Consider the following 23,235-nt stretch of genomic DNA (forward strand, 5'->3'; position numbering starts at 1 on the left):
CTCTCCATTTTCTTGCACAACATGGTAGTTTAAAATAATGTTAAAAAAAAAAAAAGTGGCAATCCAAGGACACAGTCAGCAAAGATTTTACTCTTTCATCACTCTTCTAATTATTTTGCATTTCTGGATTATAAACAACACATGAGCCCACTGACCCCTCACCCCTTTGTTTTTTTGTTTTTCAATAGAGACACATTTTTAGAGCACTCTGAGCTGGAATGAAGCGATTCAACAAGAAGCTCTCACTCCTTTTCTCTTTTTTTCATTTTCCTTCCTGCCTTTATTAATACATTAACATAGCCAGAGAAGAAACGCAGTACGTTTCAAAAACGTCCAGAGAAAACTCAGCAACTCTCTGGATTGTCCATTTCTAGTGCTTAACAACAATCCAAGAATGTAGTAACCTCCTCCTAACTTAGATCTGAGACATTTTCCTTTGTCGTACAGAGCTGAAAGCAGTAGGTCCTAGGACACTGTATAAGACAACCTTGTTCTGATATGAAGCTCTTTATTAAACCTGTCCCTCATTGTCTATTTGATGAATAATCTTGGGCCCTTTAGGTGTTTCTGGGATCTTATTTTCCAATCCTTGAACTATCTTTGTGGCTCTTCTCTGGACTCTTCAAATCTTCCTTTCAGTAGGAAGCACAAAGTTGAGAACATAAAGCCTTAGTAACAGACCTCGTGGCCCCTTTGGTACCTGCTTAGCTTTAGCCCAGACTATGCTTCTTAAACGCTGTGCAGGCAGACAACTTCCTCATCTCACATTCTAACCGGCCCCACCCCTGCACTATTCTCATTTCAAATTAGGAAGAGAAGGAAGGGACAAAGAGAAAAAAAGAAAAAAGAAAGGAAGGGAGGGGGTAGGAAAAAAGGGAAACTTAAAAATGTATAAAGACATGAGAAATCATTCGAACATAAAATAGAAGCCAAAAATGTACTGGAGGAAAAGTACATAAAAACAACAAACTTTGGCATACAGCCTTGCAGCAAATGTTTTTACACACAGTACCTTCTGTATTTTTTTAACATTCTTTGAACACCAGCAGATATAGATCCAAACACAAGATGATTTGTCCTGTTTCAGATTTATGTTAATAGGTAAACATGAGAAGAGGCTTAGATGAATTTCGTTAAATAAGTTATTTCATGAACATCTGAAGTTCTGTTGTTTTAAAGGACTCACAAGTTCTAAACAGGGAAGCAAAAGATCAGAGAATCTCATTTTCACAATAATGGCTCAACGCTGGTTCCTCTAATCATGCGTGGTTACTCGCTATAGCTATGCACTGGTTCCTGTTCAAAGCCAGAGCAATTTCTTCACATTGGAGAAATAAAGACAGTTTAAGGAAAGAGAATCAAATCAGTATTTTAGAGTGACCCTGGAAGGTTTATCAGAGGGGTTACAAAAAAACCCACTAACCTGTGTTGTTTTAATCCGCTGAAAACGACCAAGTTCTCCAGCTCCCCTGCTATCTTCTAGGCAGTTTCCTGTAAATGTTCATGTGACATTAGACTTCCTCACTGCACCTTCTTCAACTCGCCTCTCTAACCAGTCAGAGACATGTGATAAAATCGTCTGCTTGCTTCACACTATGGTAACTCTGTGGCTAAAGAAATGGGCTGTCTCCCTGCAGAGGTCACCCAGGTAGTTTCAGGCATCCCTAACAGCTAAAGTGGAGACAAGCCTGAGAGGGAGACAGCGGAGAGCATTGTCTGGACTCCGGGTACTTCCAGCACCACCGACAGAAGAGAAAAGGGAGAGACAGATTCTTGAGCCCCCAGGGATGGGGTCTGGCACCTGAGAAGAGGCAGACTGCTCACAGTGGAGCTGGGGCTGGGTGCACTAGCGTCACCAGGACACCGCTGGTGCTGGTGCTGGTGCTGCTGTGGAAAAGCTGTTGTGCTGCACGCTCCCAGGTGTCCCCAGCAGCAGGAGGCACCTTTGTGACTCCTCTCTACAGGCACCACCATCAAATGAGGACACCCATGCTTAATTTCTGGATTTTGCAGCAGCAATTCACTCTGAATTTCCTGGGACAGTCTCAGGTTCACATCTGTAGTCCTGCTATCAGACAATGTGTCCTAATTCTTGGTTCAGAAAACAAAGGCACTATATTCTCAGCCTCCTGGGGCTAAATAATTGGCAGACATGTCTCTACTGCCAGCCTTTTGGTTTCCCTGAACGGGTGAGCACCATCTTCCTGGAGGATGGTGGTGGGTCCCTGGCGGCTTGTTAGCCCCGGCGGGGGGTGGTTCTGATGCTAGTTCTGACATACTGCCATCACGGTGGGCTTTTTAGTTTTGTTTTTTTTTTTTCAGCATTTCCCTACTTCCTGGCACTATATGAGCATGAGGGAGAGTACCTGGACTTGCCCCTTGTGCCACAAACAGATGGAAAGATAACAGCTGGGACAGGGATGCAATTGAGAAGACCCAAGGGTGCTATTTCTAGCTTTCTTGTTCCTGGAGTCAGTGCCTTCCTCCTTCCTTTTAACAATTCCCATGGCTGTCAGGAGGGTCCAAACGTAATGGAATTTGTAGGTGTAGGAAGTGGTGTGTGGGAGTAAAATGATGTCCTAGACTAAGGGAAATATTCTGCAATTTGTACAATCTGACTTAGTACAGACGCCTCAAAGTTGTTTCTATCCGGCCATCCTGGCATAAATCTGTATTTCTTTTTTTAAAATTGCTTTTGAAGAGATTTTTGTTTTTTTACAAAGGTAACTGTAGACAAACTCACTGTTCCAAGTCTTGATATATTATCCTAGAATTCCCCACTGAAGTTTTCCGTGTGAGAACTCAGAGTAAGGAAATAAGTCCTGAGAGTGAGAACTTGGGACAGCAGTAAAACTCTGAAGTCTAACCACACGATTGCATGTTTGGCTCTGGAAGCATGTGTAACTGTTTTGCTGTTTTGACAGCTGATGACTAGTTTTCTGAATGAACAGATCAGTCAGTTTAGTCAAGGAGGGCTGTCCAAGCAATAGGCACGGCCTTAACTTTAAATTGGAATAATGGTAAAATTTGCCATCTCGCTATCAAAAATTGCAAAGAATTTTGGAAAAACAAAATACCACATAGATGATAAATAATAATGACACCATTTGAATGTATTTAGAAGTGCCACATTTTAGGTTACACTGCCAGTTCCATTTTTCAGCTAAGCAGTGACATATGTTCTGTTTAAGCCATGCTCTGTGTGCGATTTTTAAAGTTTTAACAACAACAGGCCAATTCATGGCCTCCTGTCCATGAATTTCTTTTGTTTAGGCATTTAAAAAATTTTAATAGTCTTTGATTTTTAGAACAGTTTCAGTTTTATAGAAAAATTGAGACGTTCAGAGTTCCCACATCCCCCATACACAGTCTCCCTGTCATTTACATCTTACATTCACATAATACATCGGCTACAATTAAAGAGCCAGTACAGATAATTCATTATTAACTAAAGTCCATGTTTTAGTAATATCTTCAGTTCCTCCCAAATGCCCTTTTTATGTTCTAGGATCCTAGCTAAGCTACTGCATTTCCTCTAGTTATCATGTCACTCCAGGCTCCTCTCGACCATGGCAGTTTCTCAGACTTTCCTTGTCTGTGATGGCCTTGCCAGTTCTGAGGAGCACTGCTGGGTGTTCTGTAGAATGCCTCCCCACTGGAATTTGTCTGATGTCTTCTCATGATTGGGCTGGGATTATGAGCTATTTGGAGGAAAACCACAGAGGTAGAGAATTACTGTTGTCACTTCTCATCAAAGGTACATACTATCAGCACAGTGACAACGGCTTATGTTGGTCTTGATCTCCTGGCTGAGGTAGTGTTTGTCAGATCTCTTCACTATAAAGTTATTCTTTTTTCTCTCTTTCCATACTGTATACTTTGTAAGGAAGTCAGGCATTATTCACAGCTCACACTTAAGGAGTGGGGGATTATGCTCCACCAACTTGAGGCCAGAGTATCTATATAAATTCTTTGGAATTCTTCTGCATAGAAGCTGTATTTCTTCTTCCCCATTTATGAATTTATTCAATCACTTATTTATGTCAGTATTGACTCAGGGGTATTTTGAGTTATAAACCTACTTTATTTTGTTGCTCATTGTTCTAGCTTTGGCCATTGAAAGCTCGAACAGTTTCTGTGCCCCTTTAAACATACTCCCATCAATGTGGGTTTTTTTGTTTGTTTAATTTTTTAGCACTTTCTTACTTTCTGGCACTACAAGATGCTCCATGCTCATTTTATATATCACCTGGCCCAACTGTCCATGAATTTTCAGTTTTGAGAAGGCAACAAATGAAAATTAGTCTAAGAGCCTGATAAAACATATATCTACCTTCAATTTTCATTAGTTCTACCTTTGTCAATAGTAAAAATCTCTTTTTAAAACACTGCTCTTATAAATTTAGTCTTACCCTTTACCAGCAGCAAAACATCAACTGAGTGAACTGCACTCCTTAATTCCAAGATGCATGTTTATGTTGGTGGTATTTTTTTCCTTCATATTTTATCATTTCTGGAATCAACTATACATTTAATATCGTGTCTTTTTTCTCCTCATCACCTGTCATTAACTGGATGGTATATCTTACAATTGACAGTATCTTGGAATGGAGGAAATAGAGCAATCAATTAATTCTTGTTTGGGCTAATGGACATCATTCGACTACTTTCACTGATTTTTTTTCCCCATTGAACAAAGACTTTGAATAAAGTGGCTTGATGTGTAGCTTCTAAAAACATTAAGAAATACCAAGGCTTTTATCTACTCTCACATACATTCTAACTTTATTCTCAAACCACAAATTATCATAAACTCTAAACATAGATTAAAAAGAGAAGGGGGATTTAAATTATTTTCTGGTGTTTTACTATTGGACTTCTTTCATGTTCACCCATCAATTTTTAAAGATCTCATGATTCCACTACCATTTTTGAGGAGCCTAATGTTGAAGCTGAAGAGCTGCAAGAATGATTTTTGGTCTTGATGAAAAGTAAATATGCTTTCTGGTCAGTAGGAGCTCAGGAAGGACTCCTCCCACCTGCCTTTCCTTTCAACTGCAGAATAGCAGTTCATTTCTCTGTGACCAGGCTCTTCTTTTCAGCTAATGAACCACTGTTGCTTTGGAAGCATCATGCTGAATAGATATTTTATTTTAATAGACAGATACTAACGCAACCACTCACTGTTGGCGTATTTCACAAACAGCTAAGGCCACTTTCAGTCCCGCTCCTGGGTAAAACTGCACTAAGAAGCTTCTAGTACCCTAATCATCTCACCAGCATGCAGAATGGACCAGATGGGATACTGTACTGACTTTTTAAAGCAGTCCTGTATTACGTGCCAGGTACTGAACTAAGTGTTTCACATACATTTTCATTAAATGCTCCTTACAACCTGTTGCAGTAGGTTCTGTGAGTCCCACTTTAAAGATCAATTAACCAAGGCTTAAGGAGGTTAACTAACCTTCCAAGGCCCTTGATGAGTGTGAAGATGGGATGCAAGCCCAGCTCTGTCTGACACCAGAGCCCCAGAGGCTAACAATTACTCTTTGTTATAGATTCACCACCTATAATCCATAAACAGATACTTTATTAAATGTAGTAATTATTTTCTCCACACGCTTTTCACCTGCATTGAGGGCAAGGGTCGTGATTTTAAGGTCTTTTATCTCATTAAATTAGAGGCTTTTCCAGCCTCATTGTGGCAGCTTTCCCTTGAATTCTGCACTTTTGCCTAACTACTAATTCTATTTTTTTCTAATTCATTAGTTCTGCTTTGTCTTTATTTTCCTCCTATTATGCTCTGTTTTACTTTTTCTTTTATTAGCTTCTTGAGTTAGAAGCTTAGTTCATTTATTTTCAGCCCTTTTTAATCAAAGCCTTAACCCTTGTGTCTAAGTATATTTTTAGTCCTATCTCATACTTTTTTTAATCTCATACAACTTGATATATTGCATTATCTGTTAATTTTTAAGTAATCTACAGTTTCAGTTCTGATTTCCTTTTTGACCCAATTATAATTATTTAGAAGAGTCAAATTTTAATTTTCAAAGTTTTAGATGGAGGTGGGCAGGAGCCTTCTTGTTGTGTTCAGCTTCAATGCCTTTATGTTCACGTTTTATGTGACCAATTCATGGCTACATTTTGGTTAACTGAAAGTTTTCTTTGTGGCCTAGTAGTTAACCCATTTTTGTAAATGTTCCATAGACTTTTTTTAATTAGTTTTCTTTCTCTTTAGTATTTTTATTGAGAAATCTTCACACACATGCGTTCCCTACATGATGTACAATCAATGGCTCACAATATCATCACATAGTTGTGTATTCATCACCACGACTGTAGCCTTTTAAAAAATTACATGTATTTCTTATTTGTTAGGTTAGGCCAATCTTGGTAATGATGTTACTCAAATCTTCCACTCCCATTTATTTTTGACTACTTGATAAAATACCAAAGGCACTCTGTTTAAGTATTCCACTATGGGAGACTTAATTTGCACTTTTTAAACTTTTATTTATCTTTATTTACTTGTATTTTTTTTGTATGCTAGATGGCTATTTATTTGAATTTTCATCAGTTTTTGCTTTACGTAATTCAATGTTAAGATGTTCATTGCATAAAGGCTCATTATTGTTAAAGCTCCCTGTTGGATATGTATCTCTTATTCTGCTATATCTTGTTTAACAGTTTTTTTTCTTTACATTTCTTCCAACACTCTTTAATATTATCATTGTCATCTTTATTTTTGTTTTTGTTAGTATTCACCAACCTATGCCTTGTTTTCATCCTTTCTATGTAATTATGCTACACATATGACTCCTGAAGACAGCATATAGCTAGCTAGATTTATTTAACTGATCTGAGAGTTACTGATTTTGATAGAGGAATTTAACTTAGTCACATTTATTGTTAACTGCCTAATTTTATTCTTGTCACTTTATTATATGTATCTTGTTATGTTTATTCTTTTTTCTTTTTTCCCCTCTTCTTGACTTTTGCTGATTGACCAGGCTTTTTATTATTGTGAACCCTTTACCCCTAGCTGGGTGTGTGTTTTAATAGTTAATGGTTTAGGGGTGGGCCACGGTGGCTCAGCAGGCAAGAATGCTTGCCTGCCATTCCAGAGGACCCGGGTTTGATTCCCGGTGCCTGCCCATGTAAAAAAAAAAAAAAAAAAAAGTTAATGGTTTAGAAATCCTACCTTCACAGAACTGCATGTAGGACTCTGTTAACTGATCAGATCGGTCCATTGTTTTGGGAAATGTAATAGTAGGTTCCTATTAAAAATAATAATGATTATTATTAAAATTGAAGGGTGGCAGTTATATTGAACAGGCATCTGAAAGCTTTCTAAAAGGGTCTGTTGCTGCCAGATCTTAATTCATTCCCTCCCGTCATATTTGGAGGACTGGCCACAGAACTCATGAATCATCTGTGCAAGCGTGAGATAGACAGCTAGTCAGGAAACGACTGGTTAGGACAAAGTCAAGAACATCCTGCAGAATGCTTCTGCAAATCAGAAATGCAGGCACTTTGGAGGGCTGCAAAAGTAACTGTAGAAAGGAAGTTGTCAGGGGGGGTTTCCTTCCAGTCACTCAAAGTCATAATAAGCTTAGGAATCTGTTCTAGAATTAGGTAAGTGATCAATATTACTATCATAAGAACGTAAATATAGCCTCTAAAGAGGTGAGGAGTTCAGTTGAGGGAATAATGTTGTTATACCTGCTGAGGGTCTGGAATTTTGAGTTTCTTATTGACACTGTAATAAACAACTATCCACAATCTCTCCCCTCTTTTACCCTAAAAGTGAGGTGGTTTTCATTGCTTTAAAGCTTTGATATCAGTGGGGGGGAGAAATGATGGGGGAAATTATGTATACAAAATCTTCAGTAGGTAGTGTTCATATTTGTACACGTGTATGTGTTTGAATGAAGGTTAATATTAAAGTTCCATGTTTGTTTTTTCACAGAAAATCCTGGGGGGTTGAGGAGCACAAAGATAAATATATCGCAACTATTTGAAGACCTGCCAGTAACTGTTAATTAATTTGCTGGACTGAGATCCTATTTTGGACCACAAAGAAGAAGTGGTAAAAATACTTTAAAAGAGTGTGTCTGTTATAACATATTTTAAAAAGTAATTGCAACAAATTACAAGCAACAAAAAAACTAGATAAATTGGACTTCATCAAAATTAAAAAATTTTTGTGCATCAAAGGACATTACAAAGACAGTGAAAAGACAAAATACAGAATGGGAGAAGATATTTGGAAATCATATATCTGATAAGGATTTCTTTCCTTTTTTATTTTTATTTTTTGCATGGGCAGGCACTGAGAATCGAACCCAGGTCTCCGGCATGGCAGGTGAGAACTCTGCCTGCTGAGCCACCATGGCCTGCCCTATCTGATAAGGATTAATATCCAGAATATATGAAGCACTCCTACAACTCAACAACAAAAAAACAAACACCCCAATTAAAAAATGGGCAAAGGACTTGAATAGTTATTTCTCTAAAGAGTTACAAATGGCCAAAAAGCACAAGAAAAGATGTGCAGCATCACTAGTCATTAGGGAAATGCAAATCAAAACCACAATCTCACTTCCTACCCACTAGGATGACTATAATTAAAACAAAACAAAATAAACAGTAAATATCAAGTGTTGGCAAGGATGCAGAGAAATAGAAACCCTTGTACATTGTTGGTGGGAATGTAAAATGTTATAGCCAATGTAGAAAATAGTTTGACAGTTGCTCAGAAACTTAAACACAGAATTACTGTATTACCCAGCAATCCCACTTCTATCTAAATACCCAAAATAATTTAAAACACGGGCTCAAACAGATATTTGTACACCATAGAAGTATCATTCACAATAGCCAAAGATGGAAATGACCCTAGTATCCATCAACAGACAAATGGATAAACAAAATGTGGTATATGTCTACAATGAAATATTATTCAGCAGTAAAAAGGAATGAAAGTTCTGATAAATGCTACAACACAGATAAGCCTTGAATGCATCATGTTAAGTGAAATAAGCCAGACACAGAAGAACAAATACTTACCTCATTACATGAAATAATTAGGATATTTAGAATATGCAAACTCCTAGAGTCAAATTAGAATACAGGTTGCCAGGGACCAAGGTGGGGATGGGGATTGGGAAGCTAATGCTTAATTGGCATAGAGTTCCTATTTGGGATGATGGAAGTTTTGGAAATGTTCGTCTTCAAGGTAACACAATATTGTGACTGTAATCAACAACATTGACTTGCATACTTGAAAATGGTTAAAACTGACAATGTTGTGTTGTATATATGTTACCACAATAAAAATGTAAAGAAATTAACTTAGTATTGTAAACATGTTATGAGTTAAATATTTTAATTAATCATTCTCACATTTCAAATGGGGAGACTAAGTTTCTAAGCATTTATTCCAACAAGTAAGTAAGTGAGAAATCTGGAATTTGAACCCAAAGCTTCTGACTACAAGCCCACTGTCATTTCCAATACACACCCAAACTGCCCACTTGTTGGTCAGTCTCCAAGAGAAACTTAAACCCATCACACCACATGCATGTTGTGCAGGGAGGAACTGCAGAGAGGCACACCCTTGGCAGTCAGTGTCCACAATCTAGGTCAAACAGTCCAGTCAGACCCCAGAGCAACTGTTTCTACGTTGACCCTGGGGGACTTCTGGTGCATTACATCATGCCAGAGGCTTTCCTCATTAGCAATCATGCAAAAAGACACCATGTGACATGTTTCTGAACCCTTGGAACAGTTAAAGGGAAATTGAAAGGTCAAGAATGTTCTTTTGGCTGAGCGATTCCAAACAGAGTCTAGAGGTTATCCTGGAGGTTATTCTTATGCATTAAATAGATATCACCTTGTTAGTCAAGATGTAATAGAGAGGCTGGAGGGAATTGCCTGAAAATGTAGAGCTGTGTTCCAGTAGCCATGTTTCTTGAAGATGATTGTATGATGATGTCGCTTTTGCAGTGTTATTATGTGATTGTGAAAACTTTGTGTCTGATGCTCTAAATCGTCAGATGCAATATAAATCAGAAAAAAATGCAATCTAAATCAGAATTAAGGAGCTCTCTGCCCAGCAATACTCAAAGCCAGAGCTCTACCTAGTGGGGTCATCCTTCTTTGACATACCACAGACCCTGATGCCAGCAATCAAATAAGTGCTTTCCAATATCATACACTCGAATTCCAAATAACCAGTCCTCTCTCTCTCATCTCTGTTGTTGATCAAAACATTGAAAGGGAATGGCAAAGTCTCTGCTCATAAAAAAAAAAAAACAGTTAAGGAAACAATGGAAAGTCTTGCCATTCACCAAGGATGGGTTTTAAGAAGCTTCATATATACTGAACTTCAGAGGTATCAAACGATACCAAGAACCAAGCACACATTTGCTGCATCTTTCTTTTGGGTTGAATAGTTAAGAGAATAAAAATAACACAAGGTATTGTAAACAATCCAAAAAATGCCTAGAGTGTGGGAGAGATCATGAATGGGGAAAGCACCTCTCATTCTGTAGATTCACGCACATAACACAAGACCAAGAAAACAAACAATTAATTGCCTACATGCACAGTCTTCCTCCTCAGGCACATCTACTTCTTTTGCATTTAAGAGAAAAAACAGGTGGCAGAAGTGCTAAGCCATTTCATGTCCGTCCTAAAAGCAGGAATTCTGGGAACCAAGTGCTTCAATTCAAATTCCAGACCCATCACTTACTAGTTGGAGTGAGTTATTTATTTTGCGGGGATCCAGTTTTCTCATCTGTAATATGGGGATAATTTTGTGAGTATTAAATGTGATATACTGCTTTTAAAGAGCTTGGTCAGTGCAGTGCATAAATGGTGCTATTGTTATCCTATTAGTAGGAGGTGAGTTTTACTCTCAAAAAATTTTATATTAGAATTTCTCAGAAGAAAAGCAATCAGAGCCAGATGGGAACGGGGATTTGGAGAATTATTGCTTAATGAGGTAGAGAGTTTCTTGTTTGGGGTGATGACAAAGTTCTACTAATGGATGGTGGTGACGGTAGCACAATATTGTAAAGGTAATTAATACCAGTAAACTGCACACTTGAAAGTGATAAAAAAATGAAAATTTTGAGTTGTGCATACACGTTGTTCTGGTTTGCTAGCTGCCAGGATGCAACAATCAGATATAGATTGGCTTTTAATAAAAGGGGATTTATTTCGTTAGTTCTTCAGAGGAAAGGCAGCTAACTTTCAACTGAGGTTCTTTCTTATGTGGGAAGGCACACGGTGACCTCTGCTGGCCTTCTCTGAAGGCCTCTGGGTTCCAACAACTTTCCCAGGGTGATTCCTTTCTGCACCTCCAAAGGCCTGGCTGAGCTGCGAGTGCTGAGATGAGGAATGCTGAGCTGCTTGGGCTGTACTATGTTGCGCTCTCTCATTTAAGCACCAGCCAGTTAAATCAAACATCATTCATTGCAGCAGGCACACCTCCTAGCCAACTGCAGACACAATCAGTGACAGATGAGGTTCACGTACCATTGATTCATGTCCACAGCAACAGAACTAGGTGCCTTCACCTGGCCAAGCTGACAACTGAATCTAACTACCACACATGTTAACACAGTTTTTAAATGAGGAAAATGGTATTTGTGAATTATATCTCAATGATTTTTGTTTTTTAAAAGAGGAAGCCTCACAGTCAGTGAGGAACTAAGTGGATGAGAGAGAGCAATTAGGAAGCTGCCATGTGTATAGGTAGAGGAACAACTGGCTGCATAGAATTTTGGAGGTGTTTACGTGGTATAAAGTGTAATTAAAACCCTTTAGTCATGCCTTTTAGAAAAACTTAGCATTCTAGTGTGCTAGCTGCCAGAATGCAATATAACAGAAACAGAATGGCTTTTAAAAGGGGAATTGAATAAGTTGCTAGTTTACTGTTTCTAAGGCTAAGAAAATGTCCCAATTAAAACAGGTGTATAGAAATGTACAATCAAAGGCGTGCAGGGAAAGACACATTGGTTCAAGAAGGCCGATGAAGTTCAGGGTTTCTCTCTCAAGTGAGAAGGCACATGGTGAACACACTCAGGGTTCCTCTCTCATCTGGAAGGGCACATGGCAAGCATGGCGTCATCTGCTAGCTTCTTCTCCTGGATTCCTGTTTCATGAAGCTCCCCGGGAGGCATTTTCCTTCTTCATCTCCAAAGGTTGCTGGCTGGTGGACTCTGTTTCTCGTGGCTATGTCGTTCTGCTCTGCTCTCTCTGAATCTCTCATTCTCCAAAATGTTTCTTCTTTTATAGGACTACAGAAACTTCTTAAGACCCACCTAAGTGGGTGGAGACACGTCATCACCTAATCCATCCTAACAAACCACTCTTAATTAAATCACATCTCCAGGGAGATGATCTGATTACAGTTTCAAACATATAATACTGAACAGGGATTAGAAGAAACGGCTGCCTTTACAAAATATGATTAGGATTAAAACATGACTTTTCTAGGGTCCATACATCATTTCAAACCAGCACACTTATTTTAAAGAGATAAGTTCTTTTTCAAGGCATCATGTATTGGGATTTGTGAAATGTATTTTCTCTGAATGATACCGTAGGCAGAATCCAGGTCATATGAGGGCTCAGGATTTATTCAGGTTACAACAGGAGGTTTGATGTCGCTCATTCATCTGAGCGACATCAAACCCCACCACGTGTTTAGCACTTTTTTTCTGAACTCTCACGTGGATTTTGAAATGACCACAGACAGGCTGAATTACATGATTCTGTAAGTAAGGGAAACTTTCAAAGCAGAAACAGTTCTCATGATTTTGTTTAATTAGTGACTTAGTCATAACGAATGAGAAACACTAAATTTTGCATATCAAATTATCTTTTGTTTGTTTGTTTGTCCTCAAGCAAATAGAAACAAAGCAGATTTGCGAGGAATGCACCTAAGATAGAACAAGGGTGCTATGTACTAAATTACTGTTGCATCCCTCTCAATGATATACTTACTGAAAGAATTTAACATAATATCTAATAATTAATCTCAAAATTAAATTCCAAGGACAAATTTATACACAAAAATGTTCAAACAGTGCAGTGTCTATAATAACATAAGTGTTTATTGAGATATGACTTGTGAACACTTTGCATAAACTGCATTTTAACCTTATGGGCAATGTGGATCATTAACATGTGGAGACAGAGTAGGAGTTAACAGAATATTATAGTGAGTTGATTATGTTTTTTGTTTTTCATAAACCCTACTTTCCCTGTTATTGGAAAATTAGCGCGATGAATTATAATATTCATTACAGTATGCTGAGATTTTTAGGAGCTAGATTTTTTTTTTTTTTTTCACATGGGCAGGCACCAGGAATCAAACCCTGGTCTCCGGCATGGCAGGCGAGAACTCTGCCTGCTGAGCCACTGTGGCCCACCCTACTACCTAGATTTTATAGCTGTATAATCTTTCAAGCAATTAGGCATACGCAGAGGGGTAGGGGGAGATTTATGACCAAGAATAGTGTGCTACTAAATGTACAACTGTAAAAAATTCATCTAGCATGATTAAAGAAAATGTAAGGTTACAAACAAAACTTCATTAGTGCCTTGTACTATCCAAATTCTAAAAGCAAAAAAGCCCCAGGAACCACCAGCCAAACAGCAGACTAACACCCTGGGATTATATCTCTCATAATATGTATATTTCCAACTATTCATGCTTGAGGGAGAAAGAGAACATAACTTCAGCAGGGATGGCCATACCACCCACCACTGTGCACAGCACGTACCCCCACAAAGTATTCTCAGATGAGGAACATGAATCTACAGTTTCTTCCTCACCGCTCAGTGCTGTCACCACCGTGCCACACTGGTGTGATTCCAGCCTTCCACATAATAGGGCCCACAAATAGCAGCCTAGCCCACTTATCTGGCAGTCAACAAAGAAACAGTGATCAAGAGTAATTCTGAAAAGATGAAATTTCCACCTTACCCATGGATTGCAAACCTCAACTTCACAGAACTGTACTGGAGCAGATGAGTCTTCATCTTAGAATTCCAGGATCCTTCCTATCTGGACAACGGAAGCTCAGAAACTGCTGCTGTAGGGACCTGTAGGGCTAAGTCACAAACCACCTCCCTTCTGGGATGCCCGTCCCTCCCCATGTCGGTTCTCCTTCTGCCAAGCTGACGAAAAAAAGATTTGTATTTGGGTTTTCTGTCAGCACGTATGGCAATAAGTGGCTCAGAGAGAGGTGTGCTGCCCTGCAATGCCCATCTTGGCTTTGGCTCAGGGGTCAGCCACCTCCTTCCAGACCTCCCCAGGCCACGTCCCCTCCTGTCACCATAGCACCAGAAAAGCCTACTTACTACACTTACTCCTTTCCATGTCTGTCTCCTCCCATAGCGAGAAAGGGGCTTGGTACCCAGCAGGGTTTAGTGAATGATTAAATAATACTATCTTCCCAGCAACAGAGAACAAAGAAATCCCTCATTCTCAAATCTGCAGTCCAGCTCACCAGTTTTATAGATGGTTCGCTCTGTATATGCACAAGTACAAATGCTTCAGGATAAAAAAATTGAAAAAAAAAAAAACAGATTTAGATCTTCTATTACCCCATCTACTAATTTATAGATCTTAATGCAGAAACAGGGGCCTAAAACTCTCTTTGTCCCTTTTACAATATCCAGTATGTTAAGGTATCTTCTGGACCTTCCACTTTCACTGAATCTTAATATCACCCTGATTGTCCATTTTAAAAAGGATGAACTCTTTATCAGTTTTCGTTTTAGCATTAAACAGTACACTTCCTTATGATACTTTTAACCCTGAGAAAGGTATCCAAAGGAGGTGGAAAGTCTTTGACAAATGGAAAGCATTAATTTGGGATGCCTGTGCCAGGGGCCTTTGTTCTGGTTCAGCATGGCCTCAGGAGCCCTTCAGCAGGACAAGCAGGAGAAATGGCCTCGCAGGTGCCTGCCAGGAGAACCAGCCTGCAAGCAACCCATGACTTGGGTAAGACAGCACCACAGAGACCTCGTGTCTACACAGGCAGCTTAGGGACTAGCAACATGTGTGCTACGTATTTGCCATCCCTGACCAAGGAACACAACTCCTGACCCCCAGGGACCTGGCTTTCTACACTGTTTGCTTGGCAAAAGAGCCAGTAAATAGAAAAACAAAACAAAACATTATTTCTCCACACAGTTCCTAAAAAGAGATCCGCCCCCTGAGCTGCCATACCCTGACTTTGAAACTTCAGACTCAAGGATTTGCTCATAAGCAAGACCACTAAATGGTTTCTAGATGAAAACACCAAGACCTTTATTACAGTTCAGAACTTCTAAAGCACTGGCTAGCTCACTGCTAATAGCCTAATCAACCGGTACATGCAGCTACTCTGCAAATGTTCTCAACAGCACAAACTATTAGCATTATCTATTAACCTAAAATACTGATTACAATAAGTGTTTATGGGCATAAAGAGAATTATGCTCTTTTAAAAACCCAAAGTGCTGTTTTATGCATTGTATAATTCATCCTCATCATTGAGGAAAGTTGTTGTTTCAACTTTAGAGGTGGTGAACTGCCTTACCGCTAAATTACAGAAGAGTTTGGTGTATTGCCTTTTCAACCTGGGTCCCAGATGAATAAATACCTTTAAACTTCCCATGTTTATCTTGTATGGAAAAAAACTAGAGGTAATATGGCACACTTTGAGGACACTAAATAATTTCTACACTCAAGATCTTAGAAAAACCTAATGTGCTACACAGTAAATGACCAAGATATAAAAGCAGGCAACCTTGCAGGGTGAGTGTTTCAGTTATCTATTGCTGTGTAACATACCAACCCAAAACTTAAAGCAACAACCATTTAATTATCCTCACAGATTCTGTGGGTCAAGAACTTGGAAAGGGCACAAAAGAGTCAGCTCTTTTCTATTACATGACATGCTGGGAATACTTGATAAACTGGGGGCTAAGAACACCTGGGACTGGAGAACCTACTTCCAAGATGGCCTCTTCATTGATATGTCTAGCCCAAGGTTGGGAGGGTTAAAGGATGGATTCAACCAAGACTAATGACCAAAGCATCTACATGGCAGTTCAGGGCTTTAAAAGCAAGCATTCCTGGGTGCCCCGCCTGATCAGATGGCAGAATGAAAAACTTCAGGGCACCCCCCTACCCACACACACACAGAGGCATGAATAACCAGCAAGAATTGGCAGAAATACCTTTCTTAAAGCTCCAGAAAACAGTTAAATAGGGACACAGTAACAAGGCAATTTCCAGGTGAATAAAAAAGGCTGCTCAAAAGCAGTAGGATTTCTTGCTGCCCTGGCGGGTCCCTTCCCCAACCCTGAAAGGCTCCATGCACAGCACGCCCAGGCTCCCAGTGTGATCCCTGGTTCTGATTCAGGGGGAACAGAGTAACCCTCTAGCACATGCTGGGAGCATGTGTGCCTGGCCAGATATATCTGATGGTGGCCTGGAGGAACTGCCATTCCCAAATTTGCACCATGTGTAGAAGGCAGCTCAGGAATTTGTCTGCCTGGGGCAAGGGAGTGTTGATTACAGGATATACAATACAGTGCCCAGGACCATGAGGAAATTGTTTCCTAGGGAAAAGGGACATTTGCACCCATGTAAATGGGGGAATACCTAGGGCCACATATCTGCATGTCCAAGAAAGATGCATGTGCAGAAAGGACCAGGGAAGTTCCTATGTTTTGGCCTAGAGCTAGTCTCTCAATTCATTGTATAGATAAGCCTTGGAGGAGAACACTTGCACAAGCCAATCTACAAAAACTGTGAAAGGTGTTTTATTTTTTTACCTTTTAAATTTTTTTTTTTTTTTGGTTAGCTTCAGGCATTCAAGGAAAGCTCTGATGCCTCAAATTCTAAATTCCAGTAATAACATATTAAAACATCAATGGTTTCAAGAAAAAGGTTATAAAACATACAAAGAAACAGGAAGCTATAGGCCAAACAAAGGATAAGATTAAAGCATTAGAAACTCGCAATGAGGAGGATCAGATCTGGGACATACCAGACAAAGGTTTTTAAAAAACAGTCCCATATAAACTCAAAAAGCTAAAGGAAACATGGAAAAAAGGAACTAAAGGAAATCGGGAAAATGACAGATAGACACAAAGAGAATATCAATAAAAACATGGAAATTATAAAAATAACCAAACAGAGCTGAAGAACACAGTAACAAAAATTAAAAATTCTCTAGAGGGGATCAACAGCAGACTGGAGCAGAGAGAAGAAAGAATCAGTGAACTTGAAAATACGACCATTGAAATCATCCAGTCTGGGCAACAGAATAAAGAAAGAATGAAGAAAAGTGAACAAAGCCTAAGGAACCTGTGGGACACCATCAAGCATACATATATACGTATTTTGGGAGTCCCAGAAGGGGAAGAAAAAAAGGGGCAAAGAGAATATTCAAAGAGATAATGACTGAGAACTTCCCCAATTTTGTTGTTGTTGTTGTTTTTGTTCATAGGCAGCTTTATTTGTAATACCCCAAATTGGAAACAACCCAGATGTCCTTCCATGGGTGAGTGGTTAAACTGTGCGTCCATACCATGAAATACTATACTTCAATAAAAAGCAACGTTCTACTGATACATACAACAAATTAGATGAACTGCCAGAGAATTTGCTAAGTGAAAAACTCCAATCCAAAAGGTTATATAGTCTCAAAATGACAATGTTATAGAAATGCACAACAGATTAGTGGTTTCCAGGGGTTAAGAACTCAGGGGGGGGTGGGTGGGTAGGGGAGGCATGTGGGAAAAACTTGTCAAATTTAACAAAAGACATGAATATACACGTCCAAGGTGCTCAATAAAATCCAAACAGGATAAACCCAAACAGACCCTGTCCCAGGCTATTATAATCAAACTGTTGAATGCAAAGATAGAGAGAAAACTGCAAGAGGGAAGCAACATGCCACATACAAGGAAGCCTCAATGAGATTAAGTACCAACTTCTCACTGGAAACCCTGGAGACAAGAAGACAGACAGTGGGATAGCATATTTAAAGTACTGGGAGCACCAATGGTTTTCCTGAAACCCTAAAGAATGCCCAGGGCTCTATCTGAGACTCTAAAAGTTTCACTTACTGAGTTCATTTTTCAGAAAACTCCGGAAGGTTCCTAGGCCAGATCAACCCTGAACCCAGAGTTACCAGTCTCTCCAAGAGCATCAACCAGTTGCATCCACCTACTCTATAATGCCGACACCCCTTTTCAGCATGAAATAGAATCGTCATTGCCCAAATATCCCTCAAGAGTGAGAGAAAGATCAAAGGAGAAGGAAGAGTTGTATCAGAGAAGATAAGATTTAACAAATGAGTATGACTACTGAATCATTATACTGATATTTATTTTTAGTCTCCAGTGTCTCAGAGCAGCTAGAAGGAAACACCTGAAATGGTGAAACTGTAATCCATACTATATTTTGAAATTTGTTCTAAAACTACTTGCTAAAATGTATTTTGAAACTTACTGCTTTTTATATATATGTTATCTTTCACAATAAAAAATGTGAAAAAAAATGGAAGAGGGAGATAGAAGATATGACAATGGAAGAAAGGCAGAGAGATGCAAATTTGTTTGTTTTGAAGATGAAGGAAGAGGTCTAAGAGTCAAGGAGTGTGAGCAGACTTTAGAAGATGGAAAGGACAAGAGAACAGATTGTCCCCTAGGGCCTCAGGAAAGAAACAGACCTGCCAACCACTTGATTTGAGCCCAGCAAGATCATGTTGAACTTCTATCCTACAGAATGATAAGATAACAAATTTGGGTTGTTTTAAGCCACCAAATCCAGGGTAATTTGTTACAGCAGAAATAGGAAACACACATATGGTAATATATTTTCTCAATCTTTGAATCTCAACATCTGCATCCTTTTGTTTAAAATGTCTCTTGTAAACTGCATATAGTTGGGTCTTCCAAAAAAATCTACTTAGATAATCTCTGTTTTTTAACTTTATCAGTGCATTTGCATTTAATGTAATTAACAATATTGGATTTCAGGTTACCATCTTGCTATGAATTTTCCATCTCATTTTTTCCCTGTTCCTTTGTTCTTCCTTACCCCCATCTTTCAGATTAAGCAAACAGAATTTTTATTACATTTTATCACCATTTATTGGCTTTTTTGATGGTTTTATTGGTTTCTCTAGAGATTACTATATGCCAACTTAACTTATAACACTATACCTTGACTTAGTATTTAACCTCTTCACATACCAGGCAAGAATCTCACAACAGTGTAATTCCATTTATCAAAAAAAAAAAAAAAGGACTGGGTACAAAAAAATTGCCAATCAAGAATCCTATATCTGGCAAATTGTCTTTCAAAAAATAAGGGAGAGGATGTGTAGGCCATGGTGGCTCAACAGGAAGAGTTCTCGCCTGCTGTGCCAGAGACTTGGGTTCGATTCCTGGTGCCTGCTCATGCAAAAATAAAGAAATAAATAAAAAATAAGGGAGAGGGCAGGCCACGGTTGCTCAGCAGGCAGAGTTCTTGCCTGCCATGCTGGCGACCTGGTGCCTGCCCATGCAAAATAAATAAATAAATAAGGGAGAGATTAAGACATTACTGGATAAATAAAAGCTGAGGGAATTTGTCACCACTAGACTGGCCTACAAGAGATGCTTAAAAGAGTTCTGCAGGTTGAAAGTAAAGGACAATAGACCATAGATTGAAGCCACATAAAGAAATAAAGATTTCTAGTGAGGGTAATGACATGGGTAAATATAAAAGTCTGTACTATTGTAATTTTGGTTTGTAACTCCACTTTTTACTTCCTACAGGATCTAAAAGGCAAACGCATAAAGAACGCCTAGGGCATTATATAAGATTCTACAAAGGTTCCATGCACTAGGGTAACTTTCTGGAAACTTACAAATTCCAGATGGTCACTGGACCAGATAAGTCCTGAAATGCAGAGGGACCAGCCTCTCCAGAATATCAACTAGTTCCATCCCCCTATCCCAAATTATCAACAGCCCCTTCCAACGTGAAAAAGTTAGAATGGGCATAACCCAAATACCCCTAAGGAGTGGGAGAAAGTTCAAGGGGGATGGTGGAGTTATACAGAGAAAGCAGCATTTAACAAATGAATATGACTACTGAATCATTATACTGATATTTCTTTTTGTCTCCAGTATCTTAGAGCAGCTAGAAGTAAAAACCTAAAATTGTCGAACTGTAATCCATACCAAACTGAAATCTGTTCTACAACTAATTGTTGCAATGTGCTTTGAAATTTATTGCTTTTTTGTATATGCTCTAGTTTGCAAGCTGCCAGAATGCGATTTAATAGAAATGGAACAGCTTTTAAAAGGGGGAATTTATTAAGTTGCAAGTTTATATATGCTAAGACCATGAAAATGTTGAAATCAAAGCAAGTCTATAGAAATGTCTAATCTAAGGCATCTAGAGAAAGAGACTTTGATTCAAGTAGGCTGATGAACTTCGGGTTTCTCTCTCAACTGAAAGGGCATATGGTGAACATGGCAGCATCTGCTAGCTTCCTCTCCTGGCTTCTTGCCTCATGAAGCTCTCCTGGGAGTGTATTCCTTCTTCATCTCCAAGGTCTCTGGTTGCATAGGCTCTGGTTCTCATCATTCTAATAAAAGGGACTCTCTTCAAAATGTTTTCTCTGTTACAGGATTCCAGGAAACTAATCGAGACCCACATGGAATGGTTGGAGTCACATCTCCCTCTATTCAAAAGTAAATACCCACAACTGAGCGAGCCACATCTCTGTGTGATAATCTAATCAAGTCTCCAACACACAGTGCTGAATAGGGTTTAAAAGAAACGGTTGTGGTCCAGATAAGTCCTGACACCTAGTCCAGCCTCTCCAGAACATCAGATAGTTCCATCTCCCTACCCCATATCAGTGACAGTCTCTTCCAATATCAAATCTTTAGAATTGCCATGGCCCAAACAACCCCAATGAGAGGTATGGAAAGATCAAAGGTGATGGTGGAATTATACATAGAAGATAGGACTTAACAAATGACCATGAATGCTGAAATCATTAAATTGATATCTCTTAGTCTCCAGTATTTTAGAGCAGCTAGAAGTAAAAACCCCAAACTGTGAAATTGTAACCCATGTCAGAGTCTGAAATACGTTCTACAACTAACTGTAGTACTGCGCGTGGAAATTTTTAGCTTTTTTGTATATATGCTATTGCTCACAAAAAAAGAAGGAAAAAAAAGTCAATTGTGATGATAAAAAAGAATTTAAGCCCTCTAGCCTCATATATTCTGGAGCAGCTAGAAGGAAAAATATGAGAGGCTAGTATGGTAGCCCATGACAAACTCTGGGATCTATCCTATAACCACTTCTTGAAGAGTGCTTTGAAAACTACTGTTTTTTTATTTCTTTGCTTTGTATATATATTACACTATACAATAAAAAAAATTTAAAACTAACTAAAAAAATTTAAAAAGGAACGGTTGCCCCAACAAGATTGGATTAGGATTAAAGTATGGCTTTTCTAGGATACACATATCCTTTCAAATCAGCACAGTATATATGTTATTTTTCACAAAAGAGAAAAAAAAGTCAATTATGATAATAAAATATATATATATATATATATTGCTTCTAGCCTCCAATGTTCTGGAGCAGCTAGAAGGAAAAATCTGAGATGATGGGATGGTAGCCCATGACAAACTCTGGGATCTGTTCTGTAACTACTCGTTAAGAGTGCTTTGAAAATTATTGCTTTTTCCTTTCTTTGCTTTCTATTTATGTTATGTTATAACAATAAAAAGAAGTTAAAAACAAAACAAGCAAAAAATATATATGGGTAAAAAAATAAACAATAGTGGTTAGAATGCCCACCTTTCATGCGGGAGACCTGGGTTTGATTTCTGGACCATGCACCCCAAAATAAATAATAAATAAATAATGGGACAAAGCGTAAAATAAATCGGTAGATGGAAATACCAGCGGTCAATGAGAGGGAGGGGTAAGTGGTATGGTATATATGAATTTTTTCTTTTTTCTTTTTGTTTTTCTGGAGTGATACAAATGTTCTAAAAAATTATCATGATGATGAAATACACAACTATGTGATAATACTATGAGCCACTGATTGTACATCATGGATAGAATGTATGTATGTGAAGATGTGTCAATAAAAATATTTTTTTTAAAAATATACATATAGTGCTTTTGATGAACCTGGCTTCCCTAAACTAGAGGTTGAGTGACCCACAAAAAGGGATTATCCTTTGCTGACAATTCTTTGGTTGTAATCCATTAGCTACTCTAATTTTGGTATAGAAATAGAAGTTTACCTGAGGTAGTGAATACGCAAGGGCACTACCTTTTACCTGGAAATCTTGGAAGTCTAAGACTGTGTAAGAAACAGAGTTCACTCTACTCCTGACCCCAGACAAAGTTCCTCTGTACACGTGAAGAGAAATTTTGAGTTGCACCCTTCAAGAGAATGGGCAGCACCTCCACCATCGATCACCCTGATAGAATACCACCTCCATGCAAGGTCTTACTCATGTATTTATAAGAGAAAACACAGGATGCAGGACAGTGGAAAATCAGGATTTTTACATTCACCAACTCTCTTAGCAGACTGTCAAGGACTAAAAAATCCTACTTTAAAAATCCTCCCCTATTTCCTTGAAGAACAAATTCAAACATATGACAGAGGCAATTTTTAATCATCTAAATTATTTATCCTTCATTGTTTAATGCTTTATACCATTCCTCCATGCATAATTTATTATACCATTTATGTTTATTAAAAATTGATAATGGGGACATGCTCTTTCTCCATCCTCTCAGGCTACAGATATTTCTCTGTCAGATCACTTGGGAATAGACAAAGTATTCTACTCAATTTTTTAAAAATTTGCTTTAACTGTTTGTATGTCCTTTTCCTTTCTAAGGTTCCTTTTCTTCAACAAAAGAACTAGAACTTACCTTGGTGTGTTAATTGCTCATTTTCTTCTCTGTCTATAACAAGAAGAGCCTATCTGAAGGTCCCATTTCTGCTCACTGAGGCTTTCAGAAAAAAAAAAGTTTACTTTACTTTTTAAATTTTTAGTATGCAGATGTAAAACGGAGGCACAAAATAACAAAGGTTCTATTATCTTCCCTGACAAAGGCTATAGCCTGAGGAGCCATCTTTCACTTTGTTTTTGCTATTCTCTTCTCTTTTT

The 23,235-nt window shown here is 38.5% G+C and overlaps 1 protein-coding gene across 2 annotated transcripts in view; it reads right to left on the reverse strand.

Moving 5' to 3' along the window:
- The window catches only part of WIPF1 (WAS/WASL interacting protein family member 1), a 136,841-nt gene that overhangs the window by 87,535 nt on the left and 26,071 nt on the right, over positions 1–23,235 (reverse strand). The window contains exon 1 of one of the 2 annotated variants that reach the window (XM_077154190.1): positions 1,424–8,231. The exons of the other annotated variant lie outside the window; for it this stretch is intronic. The gene's annotated coding sequence lies outside the window, so the exon portion shown is untranslated. Of the gene's footprint in view, positions 1–1,423; positions 8,232–23,235 lie in introns of those variants that run through there. 2 annotated transcript variants of the gene reach the window in all.

The sequence above is a fragment of the Tamandua tetradactyla genome, chromosome 3 (genome assembly GCF_023851605.1).
Source record: "Tamandua tetradactyla isolate mTamTet1 chromosome 3, mTamTet1.pri, whole genome shotgun sequence".
Lineage (NCBI taxonomy): Eukaryota > Metazoa > Chordata > Mammalia > Pilosa > Myrmecophagidae > Tamandua > Tamandua tetradactyla.